This window comes from Simochromis diagramma, unplaced genomic scaffold (genome assembly GCF_900408965.1).
Source record: "Simochromis diagramma unplaced genomic scaffold, fSimDia1.1 OVJJ01000321.1, whole genome shotgun sequence".
Classification (NCBI taxonomy): domain Eukaryota; kingdom Metazoa; phylum Chordata; class Actinopteri; order Cichliformes; family Cichlidae; genus Simochromis; species Simochromis diagramma.
The window spans coordinates 7,049,780-7,061,376 of NW_024386772.1; the positions used below are offsets into that span (position 1 = coordinate 7,049,780).

Below are 11,597 nucleotides of genomic sequence, written 5' to 3' on the forward strand. Positions count from 1 at the left end.
GATTTTGAAACCTAAAAAGGTGCAATCTACAGTGCAGGATTTTGAATTTAAAACGTTTAAACTCTCTGATTGGCAAACACTGGCAAACTGCTCTCTGAATGGTCGTGAAAATTTAAAAATGGAAACTTTCAAAATTGTGACGCAAACCAGAAACGGAGAACATTTCCCATCAAAGTGAAGTTGTGATTCAGTGCTTCAGTCAATACATTTCAATGGTGCAACTTTTGCTCTGTGGTGCCCACACAAGTAGCAGCTTTTCCAGTAGCTCTGAATGTTTCATATATTTTCTTACTTTTTAAAAAAAGCTTTTATTTGATACTCTCTAGCTACAACTTTGATATATATTTCTTGCTATGGATATAACAACTTTGAATCAGTAGCAATATTACTGTTTATACCAAAGACGAGCTGCTCACTGAAAACAATGGGACATACCACAAGCTCTTTAATTCATACCACAGGAATTACGAGACTCTTTTAAGCCAGCAGAGCTCAAGGCTATGATACTGCTGAGCAGTGGAGATAGCAGCTTCCATTCATTCAGATGTCATGAGGAATGTAAACTCATTAGTTAATAAACCTGACAAGCTGGCAGCCCAAGTGAGGAATCCAAAGAGCTACAGTGTAGCTTAATGGGCTTCACCAAAATTCAGCTAATGCTGATCTGTTGGGAGAGAAAACAGCAACCCAAAGCTAAGTGAAAAGTGCAAAGGCAGGGTTCTCGCACGTTTTTTTTATCAACAACAGGTGGTGCAACCCAGGGTATGTGACTGTAAACAAGATCTGCCGTTGCGATATCAAACTGTTGCTTGTAAGTCTCTGACCGTATGTCATGCTGATGGAGATCTTGCACGCTATTGTTATTGGTGTTGGCGTTTACATTCCTTCATGGGCGTTTGCAGAGACTGTGTGAGACAATACTCAGCCTGGTTTGCCTTTTACCCACCTGTGAATAGCCCCACCAGGAACAACAGAACAAGACACCTCTTGTATGCTAATATGATGAATGAAAACAGAATCACTCCCTGGCCCCACTAGGAAAATCAGTTCAAAACCTGGTCTTTCTACACCTCAGGTTAAAGCCACCAGTGCAGAGGCAACCCACTACCACACCTTAGAAAACGGTCTTCCGAGCAAAGAAGGCTCTAGGGAACTGCTTTGAATCTACTGATTAGCGTATGCTAAAGTACTGAGGACAAAGGAGGTTTCAAATTATACCAGTGATTACATCCACTTCTGTATGGATGTTTTCGTTTTCAATAAAACTGCTGCTTTTTAAATAACAAGGCTTGTTTCCCGTGTCAAGGATCTCCTCGTTAGTAAAAAGAGACCACACAAAGCCGATACACGGACAGGTGGACCTAAGGCTGAGAGAGACAAAGGAATCATACAGAAGAAAAATGAAACAGAATTTGAAGGAGAACAATGTGAACGAGGTCTGGAAAAGATGAAAATCATCACAGAACAGCCACGGTGCTGCAAACCAGTTTAGCCACTTTTGTTGTTTTTTTTTAAACAGGCTTGCCCTGTCCATGCCACCTGGCCTGTTATCACCCCCACAACTCCGCCAACCATCTGGAGAAACACAAACAGTTCTCACCAACTAACCTCCCCCACCAGACATAGAAGCACATCTAGGACCTCAAAATTCTTCTTTGTTCTATTATTACCTCAGATCAGGACAAAAGAGGAATGAGAAGACTGCATCAAGAAGTCTACTAGCCCAGACAGAGCGTGTTCAAGAACGCTTAGGGCACATGCAGTCAAACTGGGGGAGAGTTCAACATACATTCAACACAAACCTGAGACCGGGTAAAGTCCTGACCTATGCAAAGACTCCATGCTTTATACAAGCCCAGAAGAAGTCACATGCCAGTGATATGAATGATTTCAGGCTGATTATACTAACATTTGACATCATGAACCCTGGAAAGGCTGCAGCCACATTTTCAAAACCCTCAGGTCCATCATTCAGTAGACCCACATCAATTTGCTTACCAAATGAAGGTGTGTGTAGAAGATGCTATTCTTTATCTGCTGTAGGGACTACTCTCATCTGGTTTAGGATAGTGGTACTGTCAGAATCACATTCTCTGATTTCTCTTATACTGTCCAACTATCCAACCCTTCATTCAGAGGTAAACTGACTGAGATGACTTAATATCCTGGATAATGGACTATCTTACTGGGAGACCACGGTTTGTCAGGGAGTACTCATTGAAGACAATGGTCAGCAGCTATTTTTATCTTCAAATAGCATTCTTTTTACCCATCCTTGTTACAATACTGCTGCCAGAAGATGGTGATAATCTGGCTGTAAGCCAACCACAAAATAAACAACAAAAAAGTGGGAAGATCATTTCTATTGAGTTCAGTTTCATTTAATTTATATGGTGCAAAAATAGTGGTCTCAAGGCACTTTGTGCCGTGAGGTCAAGACCCTACAGTATTACAGAGAAAACCCCAACATTCAAATGATTTCCTAAGAGCAAGCACTTGACAGCTGTGGGAAGGGTAAAAAAAAAAAACAACCCAAAAAGACACTTTTAGTGTGAAAAGACAGAACTAAGATAAGGGAGAGGCAGCCATCCACCAGGACTGGTTGGAAAGTCACCAAGCAGCCTGGCCTTATACAAGGGATGGTTCAGGGTCACGTGCTCTAGTACTAACTGTAAGGTAAAATGGAAATTTAAGAACTAGTTTTTCTTAAACTGGTAAGAGTTCTACACATGAGGGATTTAAAAACTCTGCTTCCCATTCTACTTTTGAAAACTGCCTTCCCTTAAAGAAGGGCTTTAAATTCAGTTTAGAAACCACATTTCTCAGATTTAGACAGTCAAGCACACTAAGCTCTGTTTACCCATATTTAGACGTAGAAAATTACAGCTAATCCAGATTTTTATATCTTAGAGACATACCTGTACTTTAACAAAGTGATTGGTGACATCTGGTCTCAGGCAGATATAGCCAGAGATCATCTGTATAGCAAATGTAGTGCATGAAGTTTGTTTTAATAATGCTGCCTAAGGAAAGTATGAATAGCATGAGAAGTATTGGTCCCAGTGCAACCTTGTTTTTGGGAACTCCTGCAGGTTTGTTGCGCAATGCATTACACAATTTACTAAATTATATTGCGCCAGTGACACTATAAGCAATTAGGCAGCACGTTGGCGCTGTGGCTAGCACAGCAAGAAGATCCTGATTTCAACTCCACTATCTTGCCAGGGCCTTTCTGTGCGGAGTTAGTGTGTTCTCCTGGAATTTGCATGAGTCCTCTCCAGGTACTTTCTGGATAAGAGGATGGATGGATGGATGGATGGACAATGATAATAAAATTCTTGAATCTTAAATTCAAACATAACCAAAAATCACAAATACACAAGTATTTTTATATAAGTAGTATAAAATGTTGCTTCTTGATTAAGCTTATCAAAAAGCACGACACACTCAATAGAGGGAGTGTTTGTTTGTTGTCAGCGAGAGAGAAGAGTGTATGAGCCATAATGTTTTCCCAGAGGAAATCCATCCATTAGTGCTTCAAGGATGTCAGTTTATTAGATACTTGTTAATTTACACAGCGTGTTAAAAGAATAGCTCTTGACACATGACAACTTTCAGGTATATATTTTGATAGTATTTTTTGGACATATGGGGATTTACCATCACAATGGCCTGCTGCTATATGTGGCAGAGCTGCTCTTGATAGAAATACCATCCTTTAGAAACAGAAAAACAGGATGGAGCTCTCACCTCTGCCATATTAAAATAGAAAAACAAAGGCATCAACCTTACGATCCTGTATACATGGTAGCTGTCTGAGTGATTACGGTAGTGGCAGATGGATTATCTGGATAAGCTAAACATGGACACAGAGGTTATACAGAGTACCACAGCTATATCCTCCCACTCGGTCACACTTTTCTGAATTCAGTGTGAATTCTATACATTTGCATTGTGTTTGATAATGCATAATTAAAATACTCCTTGACATACCTCATCTATACAACAACTAATCTCATATTAAGTTTCATTGCACGTCTTTGGTTCCTTCTATGGCATCCTTCCTGATTATATTCATGGTCACCTAATACTAACGAGAATACAACTGTAGTGTCCAGCCTGCAGAAGCATCACAGCAGTAAATGCTAGATGATTAATCCTGTTACGCTGGGCAAAATAATTCCTTCATTCCCCATTATTGCACTTGACCATCAGACTTTAGTCAACTTTGTTGAATGAAGACAGTTTTCAGTATAAGCTACACTGAAAAGAACAGTATAGAAAAATGTGATCTGCAATCTGTGATCACTAAATGAAACACCGAATAAAAACATGTAGAATGACAAAGGTGTCCTGCATTACAAATTCAGCATAGTCCTGCATGCCCGTTCAGTGAATGTAGAGGACATTTCTATAGGTAGGTTGCCTTTCAAATTTTGAAGAGAATATCAGCAGTTACATTCCCTGTAACTAAGGGAATATTTGTCAATATATAATTCATAGCTTTAAAGTTTATACACATACTGCCTCATGCTTTTCTCTGTGTAAAGCAAAGAAAAAGAATAACAGATCATGTGAGAATGACGAAAAAAAAGTGTTAAATGTGATTTGATGGTATTGCCACACATCATTAGCCATAGTGCAATATCTTCCCCTAACCCCATGTCTCAGTGTATTTTTTTAAGAGTCCATGTGACTAACTCAGGTGGTCAAAAGCGGACAGAAACATTGATTAATTATCAACTATATCGAACAGACTACAAGCTCGTATGTTTTTCTGTTAATACTCGCCAAATATTCAATTGAAACATTACACAAGCCTGGGAAAAGGTATGAATGTAATCTTAAATAGATGTAGTTACACTCTTTGACCTAAATACCAACAGTTTGTTTTGTGGAAACTAAACTAACACTCTAAACATTTGCTTTAAGTCACAGATATTACAGGCACGAGCGCCCAAAAATAAAAGAAAAGAGGAAGTGAATCTTTGTTGTGCTAACATCCAGCAATTACGAGAATGCAACGTGCTACATCACAACCTTTCTTTGAATAAAACGCCGAAAGTACCTATGTAATGGTGATTTGTTTTGCTGTAGGAGTGGTGGAGTTAGCTGGAGATGTCATGCAGGGCTCATCCAAGAGGCTTGTTAGGGATATTCTGCTGTGGTCATGGATGAATCCACAGGATCAATACAGGATAACAGCTCTACAAATCTAGACCGACTTTGCATTATACTGTGCCAGTGACTCAACAAGCAAGAAAAGAGACAGAGAACATTTACTTCTCCCTTTTGTTGGTGTATGCATGTTACATTACATAGTTTAAACATGCTAAAACATCAGAGAAGGCAGCGAAATTCATATACACTGTTAAATAATAGAGAGATCTGGTCTTTGTAAAAATCGGTATGTAACATTCAACCTAGTTTTACTCTAATCCAACACACTTTAATCCACTATATAAATGAAACATAAGCCTCAATAATTGAGATTTTTTTTTCTTTTTTATCATTGTAATCACTTTTTAATCAAATGCTCCTTACAGTAATCTTGTGCAGATGTTAGCCCTTTCCCCAGACACTAGAAAGCATCCATGACCTCAATCTAGTTGGACAAAGCACACACACATGCACACTTAGACGCAGAAAAGCATTCAAACGGGGCTCATGAATAATGATAACTGATTTAATTGCTTATGTTGTGTCTCCCATGTGCATACACAAGCTATCTGTGTGTTGCCACTGTAGAAGCAATTGCTAAGATAATTTCATCTACTAGCAGAATTTTTTTTTCTGCTTCGAGTATATTGTCCTGTTTGTCTCCAACATTTTCTTCCTTCCCAACAAACTTTATCTGTGAGCTACCAGTTGGATTTCCAATATGTCTCGTTTGCTGTAAGCCTGTAATAGGCTTGAACACAGCAGTGATGGCAGCAGCAGTTAGGTATCATCCAGTGCTATCTAACTGTATGCCAATAAGCCATTCAATATAATTGATTGCTGCAGTGTACCTAGTTTGCCTAATTATCCTTGCCATTGTCACTTCAACGCTGATCTATGTGATCTGTCTTAACCGTAGCTGCGAGTGGAGTTTACTTTTAGGTCTTGAACTGCTACAGAATTCGGGCAATGACAAGCTTAACAGCAGCTCTCAAGATGTTGTAAACATTGTAAAAAAAAAAAAAAAAACAACACAACAACAACAACAACAAAAACGTGACTGTAAGAGGCAAAAAAAGGCATGAAAAATGATGTTTAACAGCACGCCGAGACCTGGCACTTTCTTTCCTGTCTGCTGTCTGCTTCCTCTGTGGTAAGAGATGCGGTCACCTGGCCTCAGGTTACAATGCATTTCAGGGTAGACACCTAATTAAAGTGATATGTGCTGGGATGTTAAAAAGGGCAGCCCTAGCATGAGCTGAGGAGGATTGTGTCTTTGCCAAGTTTAATACTAGAACAATAACAGATCGAATAATAATAGTTTTAATAACAGATCACACCAGAGAAAGGAGTCTACAATAATGTTATGCTAAGTAATACTGATATAAACAATTGAATCCTTACTGCAAGACTTTATATTGACACAGAGGAAGTTTCTTTTCTTTTGTTGGTTTGGGGTTTTTTTTACATTACCTGAGACTTTGCTGCATTAAAATGCACTATCTGGTCCCATTAGAGATTTCCAATACAGTTACCGTCTTTTTCCTTTGCACCAGTACTGATGTAGACATTCAACCAGCTGATACATACAAATATGTTTTCAGTGGTCCTCTGGGTGATGATCTATACTCCTCTTAGAAGTAGGCCAGCAGGTCACCTGTATCAGGTCACGACCCACAACAGAAATAGCATTGCTGCCAAAAAGAAACAGTTAAGACTGCAAACGGAGATTTAATAAAAACTTTTTAGAATATGAAAAGGTCTGGTGTATAATTCTGTGTCTGTTGTACATCATTTGTCAGGACAAAGTATACTGAAAACTTGATCAGTTTTATTATGTGCGCTTGTTAATTTGCTCGTTTGCTCATATTGGTTATGTTCATACCTTTGCACTTCTTACCAATTCAAACGACAGAAGATTACACTACTTATCACGAATATTGACAATTTTTAGTGCACATTTTCGATAATTAAACAAAGCATCTATTCCTCTTTCCGCGTTCAAGACTTCATATGATACAATGTCCTTTAGGGCACAACTAAAGTTATTCATCCACATAATTCATGCATGAGAAATGAAGCATGACTCAGAGCCTAAGGCATACATAAAACATAAAAAGAGGCTGTGCAGTGTGGGAGATCAATACCAAGTGACAACATTGCAATAAGCTTTCACATGCTGAACACTTGCAACATTTGCCATACTCTAATAAATTAACTTTGGGGGGAGTTGGAATATATTTGTCAGCACTTGTAACATATACTATCACGAGACATAAAACTAATTGGATACTTAGAATCTTATGTGCCAGACGTGCCTTTTGCTCCTGTGTGTTTAGCCTCCAAATGAGTATTGTGTAAACATGAGAAAATGATTAATCCAGACCATTAATATGTTAGGTGTATTCTGGATTGAATTCTGTTCGAAATCGTCTTACGTAATGTAAAATAAAAACAAAAAAATTGGAAGTATGCTCAGATTACACTGCATGCTTGCATTCACTGGAATTCAAACAATGCATGTACTTTGCTATTACGACTTGTCAGTGCCTTTTTTGGCACAGTGCAAACTTACGAGTAGTCATTCTATTCTTGATGTGTCACTGAGATAATAACCCAGAGCCTTATCATGTTTCTTCGTGTATACAAGGTTTGACCATCATCTTCCCCCCCCCACCTATTCAAAGGACTGAAGAAAAGACAAGTCATTTTAAGTTAGGCAAAATGAAAGACAAAAGAATAACTGATAATGGGAGGGCAATTCTTGTGAAACTGCTGATAAAATCCTGCAGAAGTAATTAGCTGATGGAAATCAAATGAGTCTTGTGTGAGGCAGGCAGGGATCATAGCGTACATGCTGTGGATGCCAACAAACAGCAATGCCATTCGACAGATGGATCAGAGCACTCCTGACCTAAACTGGGCTAAAAGCTCAAGGTCACGTGACTAATGGATTAGTGTTAGCCCAGCTGAAGGAGGAGGTGGTTAGCAAGCATGTCACCACATGCTTCCTGATCACTTCCCTTTGAATGTGTTTCCCCTTTCTCTTTCACACTAAATCTCCCCTCATCCCTGTTTGTCTGTAACTGTTATTACTACATTACTAAATGGCTGGGGTCACGTTCATTGACACACAGTTGGATCACAAGCAAATGAACTTCTTACCCTCTTTCCATTCACGTAATTCTTCGGCGCACTCTCTTCCTCTGTTCATAGTGACAAGAAGCTCCACGCTTATCACAATCATTAGTGTATAATTGACATCTTTGACACCTCAGCTCTGACTCACCAACTCAAATCAAAACCACTGCCCTATTATTCTCATTTCCAGCCACTCATGAGGTCAATGCTTAGAACAAATCCTTTGTGATATCCTTCCTAACTAACCTCTCTACTTACGTTAATGTTTTTTCTATACTTGTATGAAAGTGGGGATGGGAAAAGGGAGAGGCAAAGACAAGCTTAAGGATGCTTTGACCACACGGCACAGTTGGCTTACAGGACAAAACACTGAGTTTTCCTGTCTCCCCTGCTGCCATCCCTCTTGCATCAGGGGTTCCTGTCAGGGACGGCGTGTACCAGCCAACTCATGCCTGGCCAACATGCCATATTTCCATGTCAACTGAACGTCTTCCTTTCCAAAGAAACTTAGGAAAAACTTCCATTCCTATGCACAATGCACAGGAGCAATGTAGGGAGCAGGCAGCATCTAGTCAAAATTAATGGGAATTATGTCATCATCATCAGATTTTGATCCACTATGCAATACCATCTGGATTGCATCTGACTGGAAAATGCTTCATTTTTGAACATGACAATGATCCCAAATACACTGCCAATGCAGTAAAAGCATACCTGAATAGAAAACACACACACACACACACACACACACACACACACACAGTGGAACACTATCAGTCATGGATTGGAATCCCGAGATCGTGGACATCAACATTATTTACGTAGTGTGGGATCATCTTGAAAGAGAACGGAACAAAAAGGCAGCCAACATTGAAAGAAAAGCTTTGGAATAGTCTTCCATAAGCTTGGAGAATTACTCCTCAATACTACGTAAAGAAATAAAAAAGAAAGCTGCCTAAGAGAGTTCAGGCTGTGTTGACGAATAAAGATGATCATACCAAATATTGACTTTCAAGCTCATCAGAACTGTTTTTTGCTGGGGGGTTTTGTTTTCTTTTTGCCTTATGTCTTATGCACTGTGATTCCATTTATGTTTGCACGTTTCAGGAAATTGCTTCACCCATTTCCTTAAAAAAAAAAAAATAACAACTTAAAGAAATGAGGGCTAGCTCAAGACTCTTTTTTTTTTTTGCTCAGTAATATATGCGAGGCTGGAAGGGAGAGTTGACCATAGAGAAAACTTAAAGCTAACCATGACCGCGCGTCAAAGCCTGCCATTACAGCAGCGAAGATGAAATGGTTGCTTGCCATAAATAGAGCTTTATATACACCTTTAACAATATACAGGCATCAAAAAGAAGGGGGGGGGACAGAGATAATATGCTGAGTAGTAGGTCAAGATGACAGCAAACTCACTCGCTCGACAGAGACGCTGTCAGCCCGAATTTAGAAATATTACTGGGAATGTTCGCGCGCGCAGGGGGACCTGCCTGTTGATTCATCCGCGTTAATAAAGCCCCAAAATTTTAAAACATAAAATGTGGAAAAGTAGCCTACTCCAGCACAATTCATATCACTGCCATCCAAATTGATTCACAACGTCTGCAGACGGAGAAGCGCTGCCGCACTCGCAGTTTGTTTACAAAGCGCTGTCACAATATTCTTTCGCAACGGGCACCTTCAGTGGGACAAGGCGAGGACATTCACCTCTTCGGGGGGAGAAAAAGAAGCACATTCAAGCGAATTAAACTGTCACACTCACCTCTGTGGATCGACTGAAGTTGCTGTCCTTTTTCATAAAATGTGGGGTGAGGCTGCAGAGACGTGTGCAACCTACAACATGGACCTCTCCGCCAGTCAGTTCCCAACAGTTCGCTTCACAGTTCACTGCGCGCTCTCTCTCTCTTTCTATCTCTCCCTCTGTGTGTGTGTGTGTGTGTGTGTGTGTGTGTGTGTGTGTGTGTGTGTGTGTATTTCTCGCTCGCTGACAAACCACCCACTTCCGGCGGTTCTTGCACGTCTGTCAAGAGTAACAGTTTCTACTGATTTCTGCCCTGATGACGGATTTCGGGAGGTTCTGAAAGCGTTTTGACATTTAGTAAATACACACACAAAATAAATCAGTTACAGCTGTGTTCTCCATGTTGAAACTTCAGATTTGTTATTTTATGTGCATGTTTCATCGAGTCCGATTTTATAGCTAGGGTACTCAACACGGCGTTTAATTTCAACTTTGGAACAATGCTTTGGGCCACGGTACATATTGGATGTAAAGATCGCCTGCCTAAGAACCAAAAATACCAAAGGAAATAACAATAATAATCAGAGCTCTTCTCTGCTGCACATTATACGTGCAGATCCGTTGGTTAGATTTTGCTTAATCTCCCACACGATAATAAGTCTCCCACAAATTGAAGAATGGCGACACCTGCTGGTGAGAATTTAGCATAACGTTCTAAAAACAGCAACGACAAAGCGAAAGAAACTTAAAAAAAAACCCGTATATATTGTTTGCATCATTCATAGCTGTCTGTATTTTTAGTATAAGGGCTTAAATGAATATTTAAATGTACTTTTCTGAAACTAAACTGCCCCATACTTAACTAAATGTTTCTTTATTATCAATTTAACAGGCTGTGGTCTGAGAGGCTGAGACAAACAGGAGGTGGCAGAGACCAAAGATAAACCTGCCACAAATAATTAGAGGACAGTGTGGCCTCGGGGAGCCATCTAACAGAGAGCCACACATTATTGTGTGACACTAAATAAAGAATACGGTGACATCAAGTGAACAGTTGCTCATCACTGAAGAACAAACACTTGTTCATTTTAAGTGTATCATAGCTACTTTATTTATCTCATAGATAAATAAGAAGTACCAAAATCCATATATTCATAGGTTACTGCATGTGAAATACTGTCTTTCAACTACTGGTCTGAAAATGCTGTGAAAATAATGTAGAAAAACCTTTAACATTTAAGTCATTCAGTTCTTTCTGTGTTTTTAATTCAAACAAAAAATAAAAGAAGAAGGAGGAGGAACTATTAGATAGTCTATCAGCTATACATTGATGAATACTTTCTTCTTAAAAAAAAATTTTTTTTTTAAATCCAGTACATTAATTGTAAAGATGTTACAGTATTCTTTACCTATGACTTAATTTGAAAAATTCCAGAGTTTGCTTTTCAGTTGTAGCTGAGTATAATCTGAGAAATCCCCTGTGATGCTGTAGAAATTAATGGCTTCATTTTTTCACCTGCTTGTCAGAGTGTCATCATTTTTAGCACTCTCTCTC

The 11,597-nt window shown here is 39.3% G+C and overlaps 1 protein-coding gene across 2 annotated transcripts in view; it reads right to left on the minus strand.

Annotated features, from left to right (window-relative positions):
- The window catches only part of stat5a (signal transducer and activator of transcription 5a), a 49,771-nt gene extending 39,546 nt beyond the window's left edge, over positions 1–10,225 (minus strand). For both annotated transcript variants that reach the window (XM_040045845.1, XM_040045854.1), the window contains exon 1: positions 10,064–10,225. The gene's annotated coding sequence lies outside the window, so the exon portion shown is untranslated. The remainder of the gene's footprint in view (positions 1–10,063) is intronic.
- Positions 10,226–11,597: the final 1,372 nt, after the last annotated feature.